Raw genomic sequence first — 14,646 nt, forward strand, 5'->3', positions numbered from 1 at the left:
CACCCTTCGTTTGTTTACAAAGGTCCACCTCCTCTCCTTTGTGACACTGTGTTGGTGGGAGAGGGAGGGGGACAGGGGTGAAGGTGGCTAGCACTTCTCTGGCAGGATGAACCATGAGAGCAGGGCGCAAGGCTGGGGCCTCCCCACGTGGTTACTGGTCCTTCTGTGTTTTAAGGTGCAGCGATGGTTTTTAAGTTTTGAAATGCCACTATGCAAATATTTCTGTCTGTAATCAGGATGAAAGCCTACCTTTCTCTCCCATGATTGTACCTGTTTTTAATACGCTTCACTTTTAATTTTTGTGAGAGAGAGAGAGAGAGAGAGAGCGCGAGAGCGAGCAGTGGGCGGAGAGAGAATCCCAAAGCGGGGCTCGAGCTCACCAACCGTGAGACGGTGACCTGAGCCCAAGCCGGATGCTTAACCCACTGAGCCCCCCAGGCTCCCCAGATGGTGCTTGTTTGAAGCTAAGCTACCTGCCCTCGTTAAACTGGGACAGGTTGGGGGGCACCTGGGGAGGGGTTCAGTCGGTTGAGCAGCTGACTCTTGATTTCGGCTCAGGTTGTGGCCTCGCAGTTCGTGAGTTCGAGGCCAGAGTGGGGGCTCTGTGCTGACAGCACGGAGCCCGCTTGGGATTCTGTCTCCCACTCTCTCTGACGGTCTCCTGCTTGTTCTCTCTCTCTCTCAAAATCAATCAATCGATCAATCAATCAATAAACATTTCTCGAAAAATGGGAGAGGTGAGCCAGCAGGCCTTCCTGGTGAGTGGAGGCCAGGAGAGGGAGTGTGCTGATGGGCTTTGCCAGGGTCCAGGGACACGAAACTCTGCCTGGGCGGCGGGCCGGGGTGTCCAGAAGGTGGAGAGGGCATCTGGACAGAGGCACCAGCTGGAGCAGGTACATGCAGTGAGTGTGTCCTGGGAATTTCCAGCATGTTCTCTGGACTGTCTCAAACAGCTGCCCCTTCTTTTTTGTTCCCTCACCCTGCTTCGGTTTTCTTCCTAATGTTTGCACTTGGAGTTATATTCTATCATTGGTTATTTCTTTATGGTTGCGTTTGTCCACGAGGATGTAAATTCCCTGAGAGAGGGGACTTGTCTCTTCTCTTCGCCCAAAGCGTCCCCAGGGGTTAGGTACTTTGAAGGTGCCAATGAGGTGTTGACGAGTGGTCCCATAATGAACACTACTGATCGCTTGTCACTTTTCTCCCCAGAGCCATTCACCACGGGGTTCTGCGTCCACCCCGATGGACGATGGACGATGGACGGCAACCCAGCCGGTTGGGGCTGGCTAATGGAGGCGGCAGCTGGGGATCAGATTCCCACTGCCCGTGTGCCTCGTCGCAGGCACTGGCTGTGCCCCCTGTGACCGTCACTCTGGCCGGGAGGCCCCACCACGGCTGTAGGTCCCGCGGGCTTCCGTGTGAAACACTGCCTCCTCTTTTTTTTCTTCCAGCTCCACGGACAGGAGTCGCTTCCTGCAGGCACAGCCTCTGGGTGCCCCTGAACCTGCCCACGGCTCTGCAAACAGTCCCTTTGGCGTGTCCCTTATCTGGGTCACACCTATGACACTTACGATGGTAGATACGTGTCATTACACATTTGTCTCTCTGTCTCTCAAAAATAAACGTGAAAAAAACTGTTTGAAAAACGCCCAAGACCACGCACGGAGAAAGGACAGAGCCAGTATTTGAACCCAAGACCCTCTGTTTAATGAAAAAAATTTTTTTTAATGTTTTATTTATTTTTGAGTCAGAGAGAGACAGAGCACGAGCAGGGGAGGGGCAGACAGAGGGAGACACAGAATCCGAAGCAGGCTCCGGGCTCTGAGCTGTCAGCACAGAGCCCGACGCGGGGCTCGAACCCACGGACCGCGAGATCATGACCTGAGCTGAAGTCGGACGCTTAACCGATTGAGCCACTCAGGTGCCCCCAAGACCCTTTGTTTTAAAGCCCATATGTCTGGCTGTTTGGGGGTTTGAGCTCTTCTCCCCCCAGGGGTCTAGGACGGGGGGTAAACAGTGACAATGAAGCTGACCCCTGGAGCCCCTGGAAAGCATGGCGGTGGCTGTGCTCCCAGGATGCCCTTCTGCCGCATTCAGCAACTCAGAGCTGAGTGTGTCCCCTGGGGCCTGGCAGGAAACCCCAGCGAACTCGTGTGTGTGTGTGTGTGTGTGTGTGTGTGTGTGTGTGTGTGTGAGAGATGTTCCGAGGGTCACGTGAGGCTGTGGGAAACCACCAGGAGGCTCAGGTGAGGCCCCTGTCCCTGCCACAGCAGCTGGTTGACCTTCTATTTCCTTCCTTTCTTCTCTAAGTGAGCAGACGAGGCCCCCGCCCACTGTGCCCCCGCCTGCTGTGTGCCTGGACTGTCCCGGAGCCGAAGGGCACAGTTCCTACACCCAGGAGACCAAGACTCAGTCCCTTGTCGAGTGACCTCTCCGCTCCGAGCCTCAGGCTCCTGTCTCCACAATGGGGATGGTCACGCTTGCTGATTTCACAAGTTTGTTTTCTTATTCATTGTTGATGGGGTCATTGAAAGATGTTTTACAAGCCGTTGCTCAGTGCCTGGCACGTAAGAAAAGCGCTTTGCAAATCTGTAGCCCTGTGCGGAATTTAGTTCTCTGATGGCTGAGTCTCTGTTGTGGGACGGGGTGCAAAACCGCGGACTCAGGCCTCTGTGTGTGCGTGGGGGGGAATCCTTGCAGACCCCCACCCAGTCAGGGCAGACAGAGAGACAGAGGCCAGCGATGTGCAGTGACTTACCCAGTGTCACACCGTGTGCCGGGCTGGTAACCCACACGCCCTCTCCCCCGCCAATGTCCACGTCCTAATCCCCAGAGCCTGTGAGTCTATTACCTTGCAGGGCAAAAGGTGCTTTGCAGATGTGATGAAGGATCTTCAGATGGAGGGATGGCCCTGAATTATCCAGTGGGCGCCCTTGACATCACAAGGATCCTTCTCGGAAGGAGGCAGAAGGGCCACAGTAAGAAAAGAGTGGCACGGAGGGACAGAGACAGAGGGGGATAAGGAGGTGGCACGCCTGTGGCTTCGAGGGGGGCGGAGGCCACAAGCCACGGAATGCAGGTGGTCTCTAGAAGCTGGAAGAAAATAACGAGACAGATTCTCTTTGAGCCTCCAGAAGGAATGCCGCCCTGCCCGCTTCCGGCCTCCAGAACCGCAAGAGAATGATTTGTTTAAAGCCCGAAAGTGTGTGGCCACTTGTTAGAGGGGCCACAGGAGGCTAGTTTATACAGCAAGGCCAGGTTTGGAAGCTGGTCTCCTGCAGCTCAGCTGCGCCCTGCTCCCCCAACTCCCGGGCTGCCGTCTGGGGGCTCCTGGGACATTGGCCGGTGCTTCAGGATTAATTTTCCTCCCGTAGGGTGCTTAAAAAGTTACAAAAAAAAAAATACGTAAAATAACTAATAACGGAAAAAGCAAAACAAACGTGACTCCCAGCCTCGCCTACCCAGGGGACCCCGGCTGTTATTCCAGATCAAGAAGGTGGGCGCCGGGCCGCATTTTGTGACGCGAAGGGAAAGTAACGGGTTTCTGAGTAGCGATGACACGACAGCGGCTCTCCTTCGGCACCTCAGCTTCTTGGACTTGACCTCTTGTCTCAGAGGCTCCGGTGGATGGCACTGGATGTGCGGGTCCCTCCGCACCCCCCCGCCCCCCGGCAAGCACCTGTTAATTACGGAGCGGGGGCGCTGGGTCCCCAGGGCGCAGCACAGGGCTGGGGCCACAGCAGGTGCTCAGCGAATGTCTTACGAGTGATGGAAGTGCCCTGCGGAGCTCCGCACAGAGTTGGCACCCGAGAGCTATTCCGACAAAGGCACGCCTCACCCGTGTGCCACACCTGGGATTTACGCACGGCCGTTGCCCCTGGACATCGCACCTGTGTGCCACAAGTGGATGTTGCGCACAGGAGTGACAGGTGGCGTGAGAGGAGGCTGTGGGAGCCGGGAAGGCCTTGAGGCTTCCACGCTGGCCCCAGGCCAGGGCCGGGTGGGTTGGCGGGAACGTTGTCCTTGGCTGTGTCTCTTCCTTTGGACTCTGGAAGTGTCAGCTCCCTTCAGGAGGGCACTGTCTGAATGGAGCCCACCTCCACAAGCTGGTACCAAGAGGTTACTTCCTTGGTACGATCCAACCTTGAACCTCTCGTCTTGGGAATGTCCTCCGGCCCCATCCACCCAGGATTCCAGTCCACCCAGACTGCCTGGCCCCTGACCCCCACAGGAAGTCCAGGGGACCTGGGGGGGCCTCAGTGCAGAGCTTGGCCCATCCGTCGTGTCCACCCCGGAGCCCCCCATCCCAGCATGCGGTGCATTCGGGAAAATTCCTGAACATTCGAGCCCTTCCCTTTCTCCGGAGAACCCTCCCTCTTCAGAGCAAACAGCTTGTCCTCCCGTGGAACATGGACACTTACACGGAATATCAGCATCCAACAAGGCCGCTAACGGATCATCAAGACGAAGACAAGACCCCTGGGTCATCACTGAACACGGACGACAGCATGAACATCGTTCAGGCCACAGAAGGACCAAACCTCCCCGGCCCGGCTGCAGGAGCACCGGCTGCTTCACCGGCCCCGGCTCCGGGCAGGACCAGGCTCCCTCCCCTGTGGATGAAGGTCATCCAGAACCCCCCTTCCTGCCAGCGGCCGGTCCGGAGCAGACCCCCGCCTCCTCAGGCCCCCCACATCCCCCAGCACTCCCCCAACACCCCATAAGTCCTTTCTAACCCCCTTACTGAGTGCCCACGCTGCCGGGGTGACTCTCCCCGGCACCCCCCTCTCCCCCCAATGTCCACGTCCTAATCCCCACGGCCTGTGAGTCTATTACCTTGCAGGACGAAAGACACTTTGCAGATGTGATTAAGGATCTTCAGATGGAGGGATGGTCCTGGGTCACCAAAGTCCTCCTGCAGACCCTCAGACTGAGGGCAAGAGAGCTGGAGGGGAGGTGGGAGGTTCGAGCCCGGCTGGTGGCTGTGCCAGCTGAAAGGGAGACCATCTGCCGTGGACACTCCTGTGGTGACAGGGCCCTGGTGGCCGGCTGGGGGAGGTGACCCAGCATGGCCAGTGGGCAGAATTGCCGGGCTGGGCTGGAGGGGTGGGGGCTCTGGCCGAGAGCGGGGGGTTCTGGTTCCAGCATTAAGATTCATCTGCTCTGGGCCCTTGTCCCAGTTGAAACCCAGGCGTCCCTCTGTCTTAGGCACTGGGTGGGCTGCTGGCCCACTGGCCTGGGGTGGGGGTGGTGGTGAGTCTGGTTCAGTCTGAGGACCATTTTCCATGTTTTCCACGGGCCTCATCTATGCTAGGCTTTGCCTTTGGGCCTGGGCTGCAGATGGGAGCCCTGGGCAGCTCCAGGGGCAGGGGACCCGGACTCTGAAACCAATTTTGCCACTGGTGTGACAAGGGCTATGATACTGGGAGCCCAGAAAGGGCCCTGGGGAGCTGGAGGGGGAGAGACCCCTCTCCTCCTGGGAGTTCAGTGGCAGTTTCCTACAGAGGGCAGACCTCAGCTGGGGACTCCGGGACCAGTGCTCATCCCCCAGGCCGGTGCCCTTGAGCGTGGAGGTTCCTGTTAAGTACCCCAGGCCTCGTGCCTGCCTGTGAGGGTCTTGGGTTCAGATCCAGGCACTGAGGCAAGGCAGGGGCGCCTGACAGGGTGAACTCGGCAGGACCCGGCCTGCCAGCCACGTGGGCCCGATTCTCCTTCTGGAGACCCACTCACTCACCCCTCCTGGTGGGAATGGCTCTGGCTGAACAACGGTCCCTCCCCTACCCGGGGTGGCGGGGGCGGAGTGCAACTTGGGGATGAAAGGGATCTGGGCCGAAGCCCTCCACACAGCCAGCCCCTGTCCCCCTGCCCCTCTAGCGCCTACCCTGAGAATCTGGCAGTGGGCCCCCTGCCCTCGGCCCAAGCATCCGGGGCCAGGGAGCGGGATTCGCGGAGCCCAGCCGTCCTGCCAAGGAGCTGTCTTCAATTGCCGCTTTCTGATTTCCCAAACAGAACAAGCCTGGCCACCACAGAAACCCGGGCCCAATCGGCCTTAAAATAACTCAGCATCCTCGGTGGCCTTCTGGGCAGAAGCAGCCCCTGCAGCCTTCTCCCCAAGTTCAGCCTTCCTGGCCGCCCCATTCAATGCTGGGACCATCTCCCCCTCCGTGAGGCCGGGCCTGGTGAATACTCTGTAGATTCCCTGGGGTTTTCTGCACGGATGATGGTGACACTGGCACTTAGAGACGGGCTGGGACCTCCCCGCTCAAGGTGGAACGAAGGCGGGGACAGTGGACACAATGTCTCCTTCCCGGCCCCCCCCGCCCCGGGAAAAAGCTTCCAGGCTCTCACCATTCCCTGAGCCCTTGGCTATAGGTTTTCTCGTAGTTTCTTTTTCCAGTCGGTGATGTTCCCTCGTATTCCTAGATGGCTGAAAATTAAAAAGAAAAAAAAAAAAGGTTTTTTTTTTTTTTTTTTATCATGAATGAATTTGGTCACGTTTTTTTTCACATCCATTGAAATGACACCGTTTTAAAAAAATCCTTTATTCTGGTAATGAAGTGAATCGCACTGATTGATTTTGAATATTAAATCAACCTCGCATTCCTGGAAAAAAGCCCACTTTGTCACGCTTCGTTATTCTTTGTGTATTTTGCTGGGCTTATAATTGTGGTGAGGGTTTGCATCCACGTTCAAGAATGATATTGGTCTGTAGCGTAATCTCCTCTCTCGCTCTCCCTCCCTCTCGCTCTCTCGCTCTCGTGTGATGTCCTTGTCAAGTTTAAGTATCAAGATGGCTCTACCTTGTTAGGACAATCTGCGACGTGTTCCTTCCTCCTCTGGTGTCTGAAGGGTTTCTGTAATAATCGTGTTGTTTCTTCCTTAAATATTTGAGATAGTTCGCCGGTGAGGCCAACAAGGCCCAGGTTTCCCTTGCGAGGGAGTTTGAATTACAAATTCTATTTAAAATAGGTACGAGGGTCTTTACATTTTCTATGTTCTTCTTGGGCCAGTTTTGGTAAGTCATGGCTTTCAAGGAGTTTGTCTGATTCACATGAGCCATCAAATTTGTCGACATGAAGTTTTTTGCAACGTTCGCCTACGATCCTTTAATGTAGGTAGGGGTCTGTAATCATGTTTCTACCTTCCTAGTATTGCTAATTTGTGTGTGCGTGTGTGTGTGTGTATGTGTTTCTTTTTCTTTTCCTTGATCCGTCTCACCCAGGCTTTGGCTATTTAATTAATTTTTTCAAAGAACCAATGATTGACTTTGTTGATTTTTGTATTCGTTTCCTGTTGCCGCTGGAGCGAAATGACTTAGGGCCCAGCGACACCCATGTATCACCTTACGGTCCTGAAGGTCAGAAGTCTGACGTGGGTCTCACGGGGCTAAAATCAAGGTGTCTGCAGGGCTGTCTTCCTTTCTGGAGGCTCCCGGGGAGAGTCCCTCCCGGTCTCTTCCAGCCTCTAGAGGCGGCCCGCACTCCTTGGCTTGCGGCCCCTGCCTCCCTCTTCAGAGCCCGGGATGGGGGGCTCAGCCCTGCTCTGATCTCATCCCTCGGAACCTCTGCCTCCTTGTTCCACCTTTAGGGACCCTTGTGATTGATTACACGGGGCCCACTGGAATAGTCCAGGATAATCTCTCTGTTTCAGCAGGCTTAATTTAAGCCGTGACCTTGGTTCCCCTTTGCTGCCTATTGTAACACATTCCCAGATTCCGGGGATCAAGGTATGGGTGTCTCTGGGGGGCTGTTATTTTGTATTCTATAATTTTCTCTATTGTTTATTTTCCATTTCATTAATTTTCTCTCATCTTTATTTCTAGTCTCCTACTTACAGTGAGTTTAATTTGCTCTCTAGGTTCTATTATTTTTAATCATCGTTTTAAGCCACTAAGCGTTGGGGTGGCTTCTTTTTTTTAATGTTTATTTATTTTTGAGGCAGGGAGGGGTAGAAAGAGGAGACATGGAATCCAAAGCAGGCTCAAGGCTCCAAGCTGTCAACACAGAGCTGGACGCGGGGCTCGAACCCACAAACCGCGAGATCATGACCTGAGCCAAAGTTGGACGCTTAACCCACTGAGCCACCCAGGCGCCCTGTTCTCTAGCTTCTTTAGATTACTGGCTTTAAACCTTTGTTTTTTAAAAAATATAAACACCGAGGGGCACTTGGCTGCTTCCGTCGGTGGATCGTGTGGTGTTCATCTCAGGGTTGTAGGTGCGAGCCCCATGCTGGGTGTAGAGATAACTTAAAAACAAAATCTTGGGGTGCCTGGGTGACTCAGGTGGTTAAGCATCCAACTCTTGGTCTCTGCTCAGGTCATGATGTCACAGTTCATGGGATCGAGCCCCATGATGGGCTCTGTGCTGAGAGCCTAGAGCTTGCTTGGGATTCTCTCTTTCCCTCTCTCTCTCTCTCTCTCTGCCCCTCCCCTGCTCGTATGCTCTCTCTCTCTCTCTCTCTCACACACACACACACACACACACACACACACTAAATAAACTTAAAAAACAAAACCTTTAAAAAATACATACATATATATACATGTATATATATATATACACACTGAAAACTATAAAATTCCCTCTAAGCCCTGTGTTAGCTGCTTCCCACAGATTTTGACACGTTATTTTCATTTCCATTCCGTTGAAAATATTTTCTCACCTCCCCTGAATTTCTTCTTTGACTCACAGGCTTCTTTCACTGTGTGTTTTTTTAAATTTCCCAAGATTCGGACCTTTCCTAGATTGTTTCGTTATTCTGAGCCAATGAGAGAGGAATTCTCTGCATGGTTCTGGTAAGCGTATCCAGACTCGTTTCGTGGCCCGGGAGCTGCTCTGTGTTGGTGAACGTTCCACGTGGCCTTGAAATGCACGTTTGGAAGTTGTTCGGTGGCCTGCTCTATAGGTATCGGTTGGGACAAATTGGCTGCTCAGCCTTCTGTATCACCATCTCCCCTCTGTGGCCGCGGTCCCAGGACTCGCCTCCGCTGCTTGTAAACCCCTGGCCCTTCCCCGGGGCCTGGGGTCAGTGGCTGTGGCTCACCACTGAAGAAGGAGGGGGAGAAATCGAAGCGATGCTCTGGTCAAAGTTTGTCCCGGAAACGAAATGTCAGGTCATAAGCGACCCAGGCAAACGTGTGAAATGCTCGCGTGGAGGCCAGGTGAGCAGGCGGCCTGGAGTGCGGGCAGGCGGGCAGGGGTTCACCTGTTCCGCTTTCCAAGTCCCTGCGTCCCGCCAGGGCCCAGCATGGGCCCGGCGCTCCCTAACGACTCCTCCATGCAGGAACCACCGGAGGGCAGGGCTCAGCCGGATCTGGGTCCGTGTCCTGGCTCTGCCCCAGGGAGCTGTGCGATCCTGGGGGGTCGTTCACGTCCCTGACCCTCGGCTTCCTCATCTCTTAAGTGGAAGGGTAATCAGTGCTTTGCGAGTGTTGAGACGAGCAGAGAAGGACTCCTGTCCGGCATAGCGCCTGGCGTGGGGCGGTGCTCAGCCTTTACTGCTGCTGTCCAGCGCCCTGGGGGCTCCTGGGCATTCTCTGGTCTGTCCAGAAGCCTCGGGTGGCTCTGGACCTTGGAAGCGGCACCAAGGAGGCCTCTTTGGCGCCTTGTTATAATCCGCATCCCCTTATAGACTCCTTTCCTGGCTTCTTGGCCTCCGAGCATCCAGGGGCAGTTTGATTGCTCCTAGAGACGCTGGGCTCACTACTTGAAGCCGTTGCCCGAGCTCTCATTGTGGGGTTCAGGCTGGAGAAAGATCTTTCTCGTCTACCTCCCTCGTCTTTCTCTCTGCTGCGTCACCTGGTCACCTGGACCGTCCACCTAGGGAGTGGGTGCCTCGGTTTGGAACACGGTTAAAGCAGGAAGATGGACACAGGGAAGTCGGCGAGGAACGAGATCCTGCCGCTTCTCGCTCCGTTGCCTTTAAAAGCTGGTCTTGGTGTTTCTGGGGTGCGGTTGCCTCTTTGTCCCTCCACCCTCTGCCCCGCAATCTCCACCTCATCCTCCAGGAACGGCCGCAGTTCGGGCCACGTCTGAGAGGCGCTCCCTGCCTCCGTGCCTGCCAGCCAGCACCTCACTGTGGCATTGGGCTGGAGCAGGTACGGGATGGGGCAGCACCCGCCAGTGGGCATCGTCTGGCCCTGGAGCCTGGCTGGCCCTTAGCCCCAGCTGTTCCCTGTAGCGGCGGCATCCCTGTCCTGGCTCCCGCAGACGCTGGGCCGTGGAGGTGACCGCTGCCCCCGCCCCCGGCTTCCCACAGCTGCTTCCTGCCCTTCTGCTGCAGGAACCCAGCCCTTCGGGGCTCCCCCCAGGACAGGCGTGACCCTGCTCCAGGGGCCCAAGGGACCCTTGTCTGTGGCCCTATTGGAAGCCCTGGAGCGCCCTGGCCTCCTTGCGGGTCCCGTGGGACATCGGCTGAGCCGGAGGGGTCCCGCGTTCGCCCTGGGCTCCTGCTGGCGGCTCCGGTGTGACCCTGGGTGGAAGGACTTCTGTCTGGCTCAGGCAGCAAGGGCCCAGGACAGACTCAGTCCCAGCTCACGGAATTCTCATAACGGGAACCTCTCAGCTCAGTTTGTGACCCATAATAAACGCTCAGAAAATATACTTTCAACAACTGTGTGCATGTAATTACAGGTTTCTGGTGCCCATCTCTCCTCCAGAGCCTGACGGTAACTTGGCGAGAGGGTTTTGTCTGATTTATTTGTCAGTCCCCAGCCCCCGCCCCACCCCTGGCCGGGCTCCAACACCGAGGACACCAGGGACACGGGGCCAGTGACTGAGTGTGGGAGTGAGCAAACAGATGGGCGACCCAAGCCTCCCCTGAGCTGGGGCCTGGCTCCCCGGCCACAGTGCTTGGCCTCCCGGAGCTGGCGGGGTTCTCTGGCCTCTGCCCTTCTGAAGAGCTAGGCGGCCCCTCGATGGGGCCCTGGGCCTCCGAAATAGGACGAGCTTCTGAGACACGAGGATCTTGACACACCCCCTTCTCTCCCCAGCCTCCAAACCGCGTGGCCGGTGGAGGGAACATATAATTTGAAAAAGGCTTCTCTAGTTACATGGAAACTCCTGCCAGGCACAGGGAAATAAATAAGTCGCTGACGAAGTCCAGGAGCCCAGTGCATATGATCCGCTGCTGTTCTGGGAAGAGGTCGGAGCGGCCCCGGACCAGGGAACAACCCGTCCCCCTGAATCGGGCCAGCCCGGGGGGATGGGCTGTGAGAGGAGATCGTGAAGTGGCCCGTCCCTGCTGGTGCCCGCCGTCCACGCGTTCTCTCGTGACCCCCCCCCATCGTCTCCATTTACAGGTTAGGAAGCCGCTGGCCAAGGCCACGGACCCGGCTCTGCGGGCTTCTCAGGCAAGCAGGCCTCCCAGCCTCCCAGCCTCAGCCCCAGCCAGGCTCTGGGGAACCGGCGAGAGGCCCCCGGGCAAACCTCATCCTCGTGGGGGTCAGAGGGCCAGCGCTGGGGCAGGGCAGGCCGCCTTCCAGCTTCAGATCCGCAATGGCACCGGTGACGACAGACCCCTCTGGACTGGGGGTGGGGTGGGGGGTGGGGAGGTTGGGGGGGCAGGGGAGTGGCCCTCTGGAAGTGGGGGAAGGGGAACTTTGCGCTGGCTGGAGGCCAAGTCCGCCGTGCGGTTCAGGAAGTGAGCTGCCCCGGTAATTCCCGGTCTGGAAGCCCTTCACGCTGTTCCTCAGGGCGTTATTTGTAGCCACACGAGTGCCCCACGAAAGTGGACCAGTGGACGGTGTACTGGTGAGGCCTCCTCCCTCCGCAACGCGTTTTCAAGGACGTGGGGAAACGCCGGGGCCAACAGATGAAGTTTAGAGTCCCCCCTGGGACGCCCGGGTGAGGAAGGACGGGCCATCAGGGGCGAGCGCTGCACCCCTACCGTCCGGGAAGTTCCTGGTTTTCTGAGTTAGCGTTTCCCAACACCTGGTAACGAGCGTGTGATGCTCCGATAGTGGGAGGATCGGAGCGAGCGCGTTACTCCGTGGACCGAGGGCGGCCATCCAGGGGATGAAAAGAACCGGGTCCTGCGTCGTGTCCAAAATTAGCGAGAAGCAAGTTAAGGACGCCACGGCCTCCGGCCCAAGCCCCATGCTGAGGACGGAGTCACGACCCGCAGCTGACGTTCTGCAATGGTCTCCTGGTCACGCTCGGGGTCTGCGTCTCCCCCAGGAGCCTGAGACTCTTCCTTCCCTGCCCCCCCGGGGCCGCTCCGTTCACACCACCAGCCTCTCTGGCTCCCAGATCCTGCTGCCGAAGCTTAGGGGCCTGGGTGGGGCAGGTGAGCGGATCGCAGACAATTACATCGTCGTCGCTGTTTCTATTTCGCCCTTAGACCCTGGTCACCTCGAAGTTTAGAAGAAAGCACCGGGATTCCTCCAAAGCCGACCCTTGAGAGCGTGTGCCTTCTGGGGTCTTCAATGTGGCTCAGACGCTAAGACCTTAATCTCCAGCCCTCGGGTTTGGTCTCATCGATGGCCTGCTTTCCCTGTCCTCAGGCACTGCAAGGTTCCAGCACCTGCTGTTCGTGCTGTGTGCTCCCCCTTAGCCGGACACCTCCTTGTTACCTCCAGTTACCCATGAAGAAGCATCTCCTGCGGGCAGCCCTCCCCTCCCCTCGATGGCAGGTGCCGCCCTTGCTGGCATCGGCTACATTTGCCTCCGGGCCTCGTCTCGGTGGGAAGGCGTGACCTCCACGCGCTGAAGGCGTCTGGCGCCACGAGCCCTCGGTTCGGCTGCTTGTCGTGTCTTCGTCGCGGGACGCAGTGCCACGCACACAGTAGGCGCTCAAGGAGCCTCTGCGGGACGAGCCCTGGGAGCAAATGAAAATGAGCTTTGGCACCACGGGGGGGTCCCCAGGGGCACATCTAGGTGGATGCTGACACCTGCAGGGCTCCTCTCGAAGGGATTCTTGGATTTTGTAGATGAGTGATGGGCAGTTCCCGTCAAGGGATCCTGGCTCCCGACTGAGCCACTCGGTTTGGGGGGCCTCCGTTAGCCTTTCTGTGAAATGGGCACGACGAACCTTACCTCTCCCACAGCCTTCCTCCGGCGTCCCTCCTTTACTCATGAGCGATTACAACATTCACAAGGCTTCTGACCCCGGATGTGTGGGTTCCCCCCCCCCACCGCACCCCAGCACGCAATTTGGTGACATCAGCTGGGCGTCCTACAATCTCACTTGATTCTGACACCACCTCCCTGGAGGCAGCATCAGACGTCACAGGCGAAGGGCTCAGTCCCACAAGACTGCCCCCCCACTTCAGGTGCCGGTGGCAAGCAGGAGGTCCCCAGGGTACCCCCAGCTTCTGTCTCGACTTGGCTACAAGCGGGAGGTTGCCAGGACCTCGTCCCCCTCGGATTTGGTCATGTGCTAGAACAGCGCACGCAGCTCAGGGAAGCACATACTTCCGTTTACCAGTTTGTTAAAGGCTATGCTGAGGACACAGATGGACAGAACAGCCAGGTAAAGAGGTACATAGAGCGAGGTCAGGGAGGGTCCCCGGTGCAGGAGCTCCTGCCCCTGTAGAATTGGGGTGCACCACCCTCCCGGCACATGGATGCGTCCACCGTCCCGGAAGCTCCCCGAACCCTCTACTATTGGGGTTCCATGGAGGCCTCCTCATGGAGGCGCCACCAGCTAGCCCCTCTCTGGAGGGTGGGGAGGGGCCGAATATTCCAGGTCTCCAACCGTGGTGTGGTCTTCCCGGTGGCCAACACCACCCAGGAGTCTACCCAGAACGAGACACGCTCCTGGTGCTTTTATCCCTTAGGAATTTACAACGGCTTCAGGAGCTCTGTGCCAGGAATCAGGGGTACAGAGCACCAACTACTTCCTAACATCTCACATCTACTGCAGAAGGTGGGGGCGAGGTCTACTCTGAGAGCAGACGGGGGTGGCTGGTCTGTGGTTTGAAGCAGCCAGGGTGCCTTGCGGCCGGACGGCGGTGGGGGGCCTTTGTGTGTGTGCACCTGCACTCGTGCAGAGGGGATGTTAAGTATCCAGGAGGATCCGGCCTGATAAGCCCACTCGGCAGCGTGTCGGTCTTCTCTCCTCCTCTCCGGGTCTTTGTCTGCCCCTGGCTTAGCAGAGAGGGCAGGCCCAGGCCCTCCCCAGGCCAGCCCCTTGGCACCACTTGTCTTAGAGCAGGGATGGCCTGTCTGCTCTGAGGATGCTCCCATGGGTCCTGTTCTCACTGCTTGTGCCCCTAGCAAGGGAGCCTTGGCTGGGCTGTGAAATCCAGGGCAAAGAGTGGTGCTGACTCTTACCCTCCTTCATGTAGGTCATCTGGCCTGACCATCCCCTCCCAACACCCTTGTCCAACCTGGAGCCATTGGAGCCAGAAAAGAGAGAGAAGATACAGGAGTGAATTGAATTCCCTTGTCCCAAAACTGTCACTGGAAGAACTTTCTAGGCTGCTGAAAACCCATCCATCCATCCATCCATCCATCCCTCCCTCCATCCACCCTTCTATCCACCCATCCACTCATCTACCCATGGGTCCATCCATCCATCCATCCATCCATCCTTCCTTCCTTCCTTTCTTCCTTCCATCCATCCATCCCTCCATCCATCCCTCCCTCCATTCACCCTTTTATCCACCCATCCGCTCATCTACCCATGGGTCCATCCATCCATCCA

General features: G+C 57.1%; 1 long non-coding RNA gene across 1 annotated transcript; it reads right to left on the bottom strand.

Annotated features, from left to right (window-relative positions):
- Nucleotides 1-1,933: 1,933 nt before the first annotated feature.
- On the bottom strand, nucleotides 1,934-5,127 carry LOC131518714 (uncharacterized). Its single transcript, XR_009265255.1, has 3 exons — nucleotides 4,837-5,127; nucleotides 2,852-3,093; nucleotides 1,934-2,631 (listed from the first exon to the last, which is right to left on the bottom strand). It is a non-coding gene; the product is annotated as an uncharacterized LOC131518714 (long non-coding RNA).
- Between the last annotated feature and the right edge of the window lie 9,519 nt (nucleotides 5,128-14,646).

The sequence above is a fragment of the Neofelis nebulosa genome, chromosome 8 (genome assembly GCF_028018385.1).
Source record: "Neofelis nebulosa isolate mNeoNeb1 chromosome 8, mNeoNeb1.pri, whole genome shotgun sequence".
In the NCBI taxonomy this organism is placed as follows: Eukaryota; Metazoa; Chordata; class Mammalia; order Carnivora; family Felidae; genus Neofelis; species Neofelis nebulosa.